The sequence below is a fragment of the Topomyia yanbarensis genome, chromosome 1 (assembly GCF_030247195.1).
Source record: "Topomyia yanbarensis strain Yona2022 chromosome 1, ASM3024719v1, whole genome shotgun sequence".
Lineage (NCBI taxonomy): Eukaryota > Metazoa > Arthropoda > Insecta > Diptera > Culicidae > Topomyia > Topomyia yanbarensis.
This window is the reverse complement of record NC_080670.1, coordinates 18690393-18702996: the sequence shown is the minus strand read 5'-3', so window position 1 is coordinate 18702996 and position 12604 is coordinate 18690393. Positions and strand designations below refer to the sequence as shown.

At 38.0% G+C, this 12604-nt stretch overlaps 1 long non-coding RNA gene across 1 annotated transcript; it reads left to right on the top strand.

Moving 5' to 3' along the window:
- Positions 1–550: 550 nt before the first annotated feature.
- LOC131677050 (uncharacterized) lies at positions 551–9595 on the top strand. Its single transcript, XR_009303277.1, has 2 exons — positions 551–917; positions 5993–9595. It is a non-coding gene; the product is annotated as an uncharacterized LOC131677050 (long non-coding RNA).
- Positions 9596–12604: the final 3009 nt, after the last annotated feature.

Genomic DNA, 12604 nt, shown 5'->3' with positions numbered 1-12604 from the left:
TAAGTGATATCAATTTTCATCGTCGTATGAAAGGTTGATCATCTTCATCTGTCCACCCGGTTATTCCCAGCATCGCGCATCTGGTCATCTCCTGTGCTCCTAACGAACCAACAGGAAAAACTTGTTTTCAGCAACAATATCCTCCCAGCTAAAACCGACCGTTACCGATAGACGCTACCACCGCGTGGTCCAGGTGTGCATCCGTATCGGTCAGTTTTTGAAAACAGCCCTTCCCAAAGCAGCCACACCGGGAGATAAATCTCATCATCCTTACACAGGCGAGGGACATTTGACAAGATGAGAAAAAATCCGGATTTGCGCGAAAGAAAAAAAACCGGATTCGTTTCCTCTTGGACGACCGTTGCGGTGCTGGATCTGAAAATTTCGAAAATATTACGAGGGGAATCCGCCAAAACCGGATACCGATGCACACACGTAAACGCGAGAAGAGGTAATAGAAAACCCGCCACGCAGCGTCACCACAAATTGCATGAAATTATTTTCCTGCTGAATGCTGCGCCAGCTAGCAAATCAGTTCGCTCAAGTCCTTCTAACGTTCAACATCAACTTATTTCTGGCGAGCATCGCAGATTGTTAGCTGAGGATCAGTGCAAATCCAGCCACCGAAAGCTACAGTTGGAAATGATGTGAGAAGTACACCGCACATCGGACCATATCTTTTGGGTGTAAAAACAGTGGTTTAACCATGCGCTAAAAATTCAAAGTGCCTTCCACAAGTTCCGGATAAAAGCATAAAACTGCAGTGTTGAAAAGTTGAAAGGCCCTAGGAATAAAATTGCTAGTGGTATTGCTTAAAAAAATAGATTCGGAACACACGTGACAGTGATCAAGTGAAATTCGAAGGAAATTATCTTAAATGAATTGACGTTGAACCAATGGCTTTGGACACTATGGAGGTGAGTTTCTATGTGTTTGTATTTTTTTTTGTTGTAGTATTTTTTGTGCTACATTCGCTGATAATACTGTTTCAAAGATATTTTCAATCCTAAATAGAAGACTATTAAAGATTTCCGTGAATGCTCGAATAACTTTTGGACATGCGCTGTGGCACACGGAATAATAAACGCTACGATTTTATTTCAATAGTACACTGTTTGAGTAGAAAGCATTATAGGTTAGGTTTATATACAAATTCAGTAATCAATTAAACTTGATATCAATGTTAGTTTTCTCTATGCAGACAATCGTCCTATAATGCTTTAACACTAATAATAGTTTAGCTAAAAATTTAAAATTGTCACCTTTTAGTCTAGATAAGCTTATATAAGGGCTGTAATCTACGCAACGTTTTGTCAAGAATTACCGCTTAAGATGAATTTTTATAGTTGGTTTCAATTCTAGAATTGATCAAATTAACTAAATATGATATAGAGTGCTACGAACCTTAGCAATACGATAATATCATTAGAAAAAAATATTACTAACACAATTGGGTCATTCAATGAAAAATAAAATTCTTTGTTTATTGCATACATCGATAGAACTTAACCTTCTATACGTAAGAATATCGTAACCCTTTAAACTTCCGAGCAATTTTTAAAATTTTATTTTAAAAAAATGTGAACATGTCCTTGTCACCATAAGTTTTACTTGTCAAAAGTTTAAGCCATATGGGTTGACAATGTTGACAGGTAACGTAGAAAAACGGTAGGGGTCAAGGTAGTTTTATGGAAGATAAATAAATGTTATTTTATTTATCATTTTAAGAAACAAAAAACGAAAAAAAAGCGACTACATAGCATCGGAACAGATCAAAAACAAATTGTGACCTAATGACCCAACTCCTCCACTATCCTCGGATTAGGCCGTAAAGCCCAACTATCAAAATTCACTTTGAGGGGGAATTGTTATTGATAAAGCACGGTTCCCATCAGTCAACGAAAGACAAAACAGATTATCGAGCGCATGTCATTTTATGTGTCTCAATAGTGAATGGTATTGTAATCAGACGAAAAGTGTAAGCGCATTTCAAGATGATTAGACAATTCTCGCCAAACATATGATTACGGCTTAAAAGCCAACTGTCAAAATTCTCTTTGAAAGGAAATTCCGGACAAACCGTTAATGACATTTCATTTCATAGCTGTTAAGGAAAGAGGAAACTTTTCTCTTTTGTTTATTACCAATATCTGTGATTGGCGAGAAACGGTTTGTCCGGAATTTCCTTTCAAAGAGAGTTTTGACAGTTGGCTTTTAAGCCGTAATCATATGTTTGTCGAGAATTGGAATAGTAACAATAATGGAGCCGTCTGGTTTAAAAGAACAAAAAAACTAGATTTTTCATTACTTAGAGGGTGGGGGAGTGGTAGAGTGGTAGAGTGACAAAAAAATAAGACCCCCTTAGTCGATTCCTAATCCCATCACATCTGTATGTTCCAAATTTGAGCCAAATCAGACAAGTTTAGCTACCGGACCAACGTGCTTGGAGTTTGTATGACACTTTTCAACAATTCACATGGAGAAAAGCCACTAACTCGCATTTTTACAGCTAGGTGGCACTGTATGCATCAGTTTATCACTATCAATGGAATTAAGTAAGATATTTTTATGGCCTAGAACGTTGTCGAAGCCTACGAATAAATCCAGCTTTAGTAGGGGATGTTATAAACATTTCAACGAACTGATGTCTGAGTCAGTTTTGCATGGGGCCTAATCGCGTAGGTAATGAATCGGTAGACGATTCCCACGAACTTTATTTTTCGAAAAAACCGTTGAGTTTATCTGTATGGTATATTTGGAAGCATTTTAATATAGAATATGAGTCATTTGTTGGCTAGAAAATTTTAGTTCCACATTTCACCGCATAAAGGGCGCCAACACTAACTTTTCAATGGGGTGAGCTAGAAACTGAAAGTCTTCTACAAAGTTATAGAACGGACATTTCTCAGTAATTTATCTGAACATATCTATATTCCATCTCTCTTCTTTAAAAAGTCAGTGATGGGGCCTTCTACTAGATAGGATATGTACTATGTACAAAAATTACTATGAACTTCTGCATAGATGAACTCAACAATTATTTCGCAAAAATGAGGAATTCTACGACTGATTCAGCATTATACCCTGTTTGGCCCCATGCAAAACAGACTCAGACATCACTTCTTTAAAATTTTATTACCTTTCACTACTAAAGCTGGATTTATTCGCAATCTTTGACAAAGCTGTAGGCAATAAAATGAGTTTTTGAATGCTAGTAATTTTCATTTTATTGAACGGAATTACACCAATCAGTCTATATAAATAAAGAAAAAACTGATTTTCTATAATTAAAGCAAAAACTGATTTTCAGAAAATCTTTCGAAGGCGACGTGGGAAAAAACAAAAGTTTCCTGTCTCTTTCGTGCAGACCCGTCAATATGAGGCGCCTAAGAGATCCAATTTACTACTATTCATTGCTTGAGTCTTAAATGAGCAACATATAGATAGAAATAAGCGCACGGTACAAAAGAAGAATTTCGGTAGCGTTGGCTTAAATAAGTGCACATTTAAACCTAGTAAATATTTATAGGTTGCCAGTACCACATGCGCCTATTCTTAGCTATGGGCAGAGTCTATCGGGCGCTCTTCACTCTGCTGTGCGAGGATAAACTTTGCACAAGCGAACTACACTTTGTTTGGTCGATCTAGTAGTTTAAATTGTAATCAGCAATATGCAACACATGGTAAAATTATAACCGGTGAACAACCTACATCAATCCTGTCAGAATTGTATTCAAGATCAATAGAATTCTCAAAACCAACGCAAGCATCAACAATGGTTTTTATCAGATCCACCATACTTATCATGAAAATATGAAAATTAGTCTGCTTCTTCATCTCGTACAGATCAGAAGGCAAAAGGTGCGCTACGGTATATTTTTTGCAAACAGTATACTAACAAAAAATGCAAAGTCCCGTTACCCACAACTGCGAGCGAACTGAGTGTCACAAAATAAATTTCGGCAATTACGGAAGAACACAATCGCGATTGACTTAACGCATACCTACAGTGCGCGAGGTTCAACAATTGATCAAGGTGAAAATGGAACTTGTGCTTACAGACGTGTCACACCTACAGCTACATCATACGAGGCGTGCAAATAACGTTCAACTCAGGCAAAAGGCAAAAAGCTTCGTAGCGAAAAACAACCTGCAACACGAGATCGAATACGGAAATATCAACACCTAGATCCTCATACCTTCAAGATTTGGTACCGTGCACTAGTACGGATTGTATTAAAAGATTCATGTCAAAATATGATAAAGGGGAATAGGTCACAAATAACACTTGGAAAAAGTTTTTCCCTGACATAAGTAATGGTATCCGGATGGTGCGAATGCGGCTGAACCAACCGATACTGGCAGCATTCTTGCTGAAACCGAGCACTACCGGTTTGCTGCCAGAATTCTGATAAAAGCACACAAATTTTATTCAAAACCAATTTCGCTAAATGTGCAGAAAAACCGATATATATTGTTTATTTTCCCGATCAAAATACTAGAATTCTTGACGTTTTTAATGAACTTGAAACAAGATGTCGCAGGTTCACGAATTGTTAAGCTTGGTGATTTACTTTCATTGGCCAAAATGTTTTTCATTTATATTTCATTTATAGCACCAATGTTTTATCGATTACAAACTTCACACAACAAGAAAACTAAAACATTTTTAGGAAGGAAGAGAGCCGGTTGCTAAAAACAACTACTTCCAGCTAAATTTATAATAAGATTTATGTAACTTTGCTGACGGCTTCCAATCAGGGATAAATTTATTCTCTAATAATAGTTTTCTTTATCCACATTTTGGAATACACTTTTTCTAAATGTTATTCTAGCCGCATTGACGGCGTTCATAACACATGCAACGAAACACGCTTTTCTCTTGAAACTTTTTCGTGTCGTTATTCGTGGTACCCGTACAGAGAAGGCATACTAGCGCCACCATCAAATCGGTGGTACATATATGAAACAAGCACTATCTGTCAAGTTGTCCCTGGGTTGGCTACAACCAACATTAACAAACAACCTTCGACATCTGCTGATACGCCAGAGACAGCCAACCAACAAACAAACGCCGGACAAACGATATTATATGGTATTCCCAAGCTAATAGCTAACAGACCTAGGGAAGTAATAAACAAAAAAGAAGACGGTCACTCGAAAACATAAATAGAACCAAGCATATAACAGCGAAAATCAAAGCTCTTGCGATGACAACATGGACGTAAACACGAGTGAGGGAGAGGGCAGACGGAATGATCAGTAAGCAGCTGAGATTAAAGCTGACCATTGTGCACCGCACCGCGCAATTTTTGCACAATAAGTGAAAAGCAGTGCGTTCAGGATTGAAGACAGAAATTGAATTGAAAGTTAAATCAAATCTTTGAAATGTATATTTTCAAAGAAGGTGAATGAACCGAAAGTTAAAGCCTTAATAAATAATAATAATAACAATTTGAAAATTTCTTAGATTTGCATTAACAGGCCGAATTGTAATCCCGACAATTTGATGATGCAACAGACATTACCCTCCCATCTTTTTGAGTTTGATTCTACTAAGTACCGTTTTGGGATAAACAGGAATAGTGTATATTGTATATTGTTCTAACTATAATCCAGATTTATGTAAAGTAATGAAACTATTTTCGCCATGTTCCTATTATCACTATACCCATTTGAAGCCGTTGGTTAGAGCAGCGTCTGCCATCTTTGTTCAACGCATTGGGTCAAATGTTAGGGCGACAATTGGGGCGCTCAATTCGAGTTTTCGTTACGCTCAAACACGAGAATTGCATCACTTTCAGGGTATTTGTATTATTAGATTGGTGCTTAACAACACTGTTGATGCCTATTCCATCGATTGTAGTCCGAGTAATTAAATAATTAGGGAGGTACTCCCAGTAATAGGCTTTACCCCAGTTCTGTTTTCATACGCCTTTGCAAAACAAGCATAGAATTAATCGTTATTTTTTATCTCTTTCTCAATCTGCAGGAAGAGGGATTTGAACGAACTCGTCGCAATCGCATAGCTCCAAAATGGCGACCATCATCATCTACCCATGGAACGCTTCACCTAAAACAGTCACCATAGATCGGATGCTATAATGAAACACGAAAATTGGAAGAATATGAGCCAAACTATGATTATTACAATATTTAGTGACATTGGAAATCGCCAACCAATCGTTACCAAATGAGCAGCACTAGTAGTTATAAATGAATCAGTTTCGACCGAAGTACGATGCACAGATTGAACAGATAGAAAACATTCAAATCGACTGCAAAGAATGTTTATTGCAAATAACGCCTGGGCACTCCAACGCCGGAGAAGTCCACCTAAAACCGATCGTCCTACTAACGTTAGCTTTAGTATGGAAAATAATTCGTTTATAAGAAAACCAACCGCAATGCTTACAGATGCAACAGAATAAAATATTGATACGCCATCTTGTCTTCACAGCATTCCCCGATGGCCAGCACGCGCCAGACTGTGAGAGGAAAAAACGCGCCAACTAACGGCGAACGCTTCCATCCCAGAGGAAGCATGAACCGAATACACGTGGCAAAGAGAAAGCACGTGTCCTGTGGTGAAACTAGCTGCCACACACACACACTAACACCACGATGCCACAGACAAGTGAGCCCGTCGGTCGTTCAAAACTGCTAACAAAATCAAACACAAAAAGCTCACTAACTGAAAAATATAATGCGAAATCAAGAGGGGAAAAACCGGCACCAATTCGACCAGGGGAAATTGATTTTCGGCGGAGGAGAAAACTCCTAAGGGGAAAAACCCCGACTTTCCGGCTGAATTCACACACTGAATCGATTTCGGCGAGAGGTTATGTAAAGCAAAAAAGCCAGCAGAGACTTCCCCAACATTTGAAAAAGTTCCGTCCGACTCAAGCAAAACGAAAAACAATACATTCTAAGGCCAGCAAATGCAACAACAAATCACATCGTCTACCGGCCAGGAAAGCTCATGGAAGCTGTGGAAATCGTCGTTTGTGTGTCGGCCTGGGAGCCGCCATCGTCGCAGTCGCTTTCGTCTGGGATTCATCATCGTCCTGCAATCGCAACCGGCTAGCAGATACCCGAGGCTTTCCACCGAGCGAAAGCTTCCAGAGAAGTATAAAACCTTTTTTTAGTTGTTTTTGCAATTGTTTCATTGCACCAACACACGCACAGACACACACACCGTATTTAACACAGGTCACAGAACTAAAAACGTCAAACGTATGCATCGCTCCAATTTTCGTTCCTTTTGCGATAAGTATTTAATCCTAAGTTTTGAGTGTATCTTTCTTTTAGTTTTTTTCTTGTGCTAGTTTTTAGTAGTTATTCCACAACCAAACAATAGCTAGGATAAGTATTTCTTTCGTTTAGATTAAATACTACAAACTTTTGAACAGTGCACAAGAGGAAACAATATGTCAACAAGATAATAGTAACCAGCCAACAGGAATATTTTTTATCATTTAATAACACATAACGAATGATTTTACAGGAAGAACAAAATTATTGGATTCAAGCAAATGACAAAAAATATAGGATAATGATTTGAATTTCCGATAAAATTCAAAACATCTGATACGTTACAGTCACAAAAAAAAAGATAACAAACTCGGCCTTCCAAAAATGAACTGTAGAAAATTGTTGGTTATAACTTTGGAAGGAAAGCAAAAATAAACCAAAAAGCTAATAGGCAAAACATTGTAGACACTACGCACAGAATGCTGCAGCTTTATGACAGAAATTATTTTCATTGTCGTTAAACCAAAAATAATATACCAACCTCGGGCAACCGATTTGGACTGAAACCACTAGCGGAGTGTTTAGTTGCAAACGAAACCCAGATCCAGTTGTTCGTAGAAAATTAGCAAACTTTTTAGCGAAATATTTATCTGTATCTGTTGATAACTGCAAAAAGATTTATTTACGTTTGAACGATAAACATATCTATCTATATTCCATATTTGAAGCGAAAAAACAAGTTTCAATTCAAGACAGCAAAAGCAGAAAACAAACAAAAAAAAAACTAGCTAAATTGATTCGACAGTCAAAATTGCTAAATTTGACACGAAATAGTCCAAGAACAAATTGTTACGTTCAAAATAAGAACAACCTATGCTGGATTCAGCGAAAAAATCCAAAAAAGCGCAAATGATAAATTATTGTTGACTCAATGAGATTGTTACACAAAACGTTTCTATATTTTGAAATAGGCTCTAATCAAGTCGCAAATAATGGCAATAATTTCTGTAATAAAAAAATATATATAAAACAACTGAATGGAACTAAAACAGGATCCAGGGAAACACAATTCACACGAATTCAATAATTTTGCCACACATATAAGCATTATATTATTAAAGTACATTCTACCGATTACTCACACAACAAGCAAGTCCTTTTTTTCTGCCCAATTACATTGTAAATCTTAATTTTAGACACTTTACCGCACAGTTCGGTTCTTGACAGCATGTACGTCAAGTTTCCCTGCAAAAAAAAAGTAACAAAACAAAACATTCTAGCAAAAGCAAAAGTTAGGACGCGGAAGCAAAACCCGAACCACTGATAATTAACATGTATTCTTATTTATTTTATTCTCAAACAGGACTGATAGGAAAGACGAAACGGGATAGATAACAAAAAAATTAAATTTATATACTTTATTCAGCTTTCGCGCCGCGTGCAAGGGCGCTTTTAATTGGAACGGAAACTACTATTTTGTTCGGAAAAATGTGCTCTGCTTTAGGAAATATTTTTTTTTCTGAAAACAAATTACAAATATTGAGGGGGCGTTCATGGCAACAATCACCAAAAATAACGAAAAAATCAACTTTTTTATGCAACTAAATTCAAAATATCTGCTTTTCTGTATTGGAAAAGGAAGGTAATTTTGAAACTTTACCAAGGATTACAAAAACGCACAACAAAGGTTCTACGGACCTGCGGTCTAAGTGTTGATCCTCTAGCCGGTGAGGGACCAGCTCAGGGTTAGCATAAAGCGGTCTCCTTTCACCGAGCAACTTTGGGGATTGGTATAAAAATTCATTTAGAATGTTCTGGTTTGAGTGGAACCTTTCTCATCTGGACAAAAACTGAATTTTTGCTGATAGTGTTCGGCTATTAGAAACTCATTATCCGACTAAATTCCTTTCCCAAAACCGCGAAGATTTAATATTCGATCAACCCCTGTCTGAAGCAACATAAAACAAGTACAGTTTCGGCTTCCAGTCTCTGGCAAGACGTTTCAATTTCGAACGGATAAATTATTAATTTTGATTGTAGGGTTGGGGCGTCGAATGGCTTCAGGGTACAGACGTAAGCTATGTTGAAATTCCAAAATTACATTCCTTCACGGAATGGCGAACATCGGCTGTGAGTAATACGCACTTTTAATAGCAATACAGGAAAAAGAAAACAATATTCGTCAAACTAAAACCAACAATGGACTGCAACCATCAAAAACGAAATATTTGATAATAAACCATTCAAGCAATTCCGATCAGATCTGAACTACGACTCGAAAAGAGAACAAAAACAAACCAAAACCACGCAAGCCATTGGAAACGAAAGGCAGAAAGAGCACGTGCTCGGGAAAAACACAAAATTCAATGCTCCAGTGATTATGAATCGACCCTCATGGCAGTAATCCGGCATCACGAAATTTATGGCCATTAAGCATTGTCGTCGTCGTCGTCGTCTTCTATCAAAAGCAATCTCCCCTCGTCTTATTTTTCTGGAAGAAAATGTACGTCTTTTTGGTGCTACCATTTTCCGTCGGAATGAGGTTATGAGAAATTTCAAGCCGAAATTGCAGTCGAATAATTTTGTTATTTCATTAAAACTAGTTTTCCAAAAAAGTTCAATTTGGAAATTTAACTAAATTGTAGGAAAGATATTACTCCATGCTAAAATACTGAAAACTACCAGTTGACTTTTATAATAATGAACCATTTTGAAAAATTTATATTCGAAAATATTGGAAAATTACTACAAATTCAAAAAAAAAGATAAAAACAAATGACGATAGCTTAACAGTCAAGCAATAAATTAACAACGAAACGAATTATTCAATTCTGGCAACACAGGATATCAAAACATCACCGACAGGGTGGGCTACCTTCTATCCGAGATATTGGCAACTATGTGCATGTCAACTTCAAATTTCAATTCAAAAACAAAACAGCAAAAATAGAACGTTAGTCCATAACAGTAAAACAATACAATTTATATATCAGCAGGCACTGATTGCCGATAGCGATAGAAAAGTAGTGCTCCCTAGCGGACAAAATCAGAAAGCATACCAAAAACAAAATCAAGTTGCAGTCCATCTATCTCCGAACATCATCTCAAAAACCGCACATTTAGAAACAATTTTTAAAGGCTGCCGCCCTGAAGCTTCGACATCTAATCAAATTATCGCTATTAATTCAAACCCATTCTGTTAATTAACATTTTCATCTTCGGAAGCGCCCTCGAACGGGTGGTCCATTTCCCTGCTGGCCCAGGCCGCACTTTTAGTCTCATCAGCTGAATTTCCTTTTGCAAATTATTTTTCATTTACCGGAAGCATCACCGAAAGAAGGAAGAATCACTCTTCCCCTTCTTCTTCTCCATTCAGGCCAAACGAAAATATAGACACGACTACAACATCACAGGCAAGTTCAAGTGACTCTACTTTAAAATTTATCATTTACAACTTTCTTCAAAGTTCGTGTCGCCCGCCTCATTTGTCGCTCACTTACCGGCAGTGCCCTCTGTCGACTTTTCCGGCCCCTCTACTACTCGATAATTGACTTAAAATCATATTTTCTACACGCCTTCTTCCCGAAACGGGCACCTCTCGGTTCATTTCCGGTCCGAAAATTTAAGTAGAGCAGCAACTACAAGAAAGTAATAAATTCATAAAGTTTGTGTGCGCCTTTTCTGCAGAAAAGAAGCACCCACAACTAACTCAGCATACGGCAACAGTTTGGGGATACGTTCTGTATCTTTCAGAACACTCACTCCCTGAGTTGTCAGTTCTTGGTCAAAACATAGAGTAGCTTACTTCACCGTCAAAACATGTGTCGAGTTATGCGAGAGGTGCCTCCTTCCCTATACTTGGATACCCCATTCCAGGGTTGTCAGTCTACTTTGATTGAAATTTTCCACCAGGAACAAAATTCAAAATGCAGAAAGGTCGTATTTGATTCGTCGTTTTCCAGGCAATGATTTAGACCCTTGGATTTGGTTTGTTCACCCACCAAAAGCTGGAAATAAACTGGTCGTGTGTCTCTCTGCATTCGTTTTGTCGCGAACTTTGAAGTTGAAATTTTATATTTTTCCTTCTATAAATACCTCAGCAAAACAATCAAATAAATCAAATTAACGGAAGCAATATCAAAATCAATTCGAAATAGACCAAATTGGTCACACTTTGACTAATTAAAACAAACTCTCAAAAATCGGTCCGGAACTAAATTGAACCATGGACGCCACCGTACATCATCGGAAATAAACACACAGAACCAAATCAGTCAATTCTTGCAGCACCAGTACGCAGAGCTTCGTCCCCATCCCAAAGTATCGCCATAAAACTCGTTCCACGTAACAAACTCCGGCCAAAAGTACCCGACCAAAACCGATCCGATGAACACATGAAAGGATCTTCAAGAAACGTATTTTGCTTACTGAATTTGCATATTTTAAGTTTTCGCACCCATCTTCCATTTATGAGCAGCATCAGGCAACCAAAGAAAAATACCCTGCAAAAACTTATGGTACGTTCCCTTCGGCCCACCACACCCTAACCAGTACCCCGGGTTAAGCCGAAGCGCCCGCAACGATGAACAGGAATTCTGCGGACACAAAATCTAGAAAAGACAGACATAAGACTTCGCAAAAACTTGTTGCAATCTCGAGCATAAATTTGAAACAAATCCTCGGCCAGTCATGGCCCCTCCCCACCAAATCCCTGTCACCGGTGTCTGGCTGGCGCTCGACCTTCGTTTTCCACCCACCCCCCGGCGGATGGTCTAATAGTGGCGGTGCGGTCAGGGAACACGTCTTAGCGTAAAATGCTACCTCCATTGGCGCACACAAGTGAAATTGATTACTTTGGGCAAGTTTTCTACTTTGAAAAGACGAATTCTGTTCTTCACTCTCAAAAAGCAATTCCTTCCACGTGGAATGCATATCGGCTTTCACAGGGAGGGGGAGGCGTAGTAGCCTGGAACCAGTATGTAGGTACCGGGCATAAACACTGACCGAACAGAACCGTGACAAAAGAAAATCACCTTGCACCGGAACCGCTGAAAGCTGCAATAAAATGTCTTTCGTCGATGACAGAACAAAAACAAAAACAAGTTTTATTTTTCGGATTTTATACGAAATCACAAAACAAACAAACGCAGAGAAAAATTGAAGCGGACGTTTCGGAATACGCGAAAAACGCGGCACTTTTTTGGGTTACTCAAAAACGAATAGGTGCGTACAATATTTAATTCAACCGAACGATTTTAAATTTTTATTTTGCTTTATTTGTGTTAGTATTTTTTTCTTCTTTTTCTTTGTGTATAAGTGAATCAACTGTCTAATGATGAGAATTGAAATT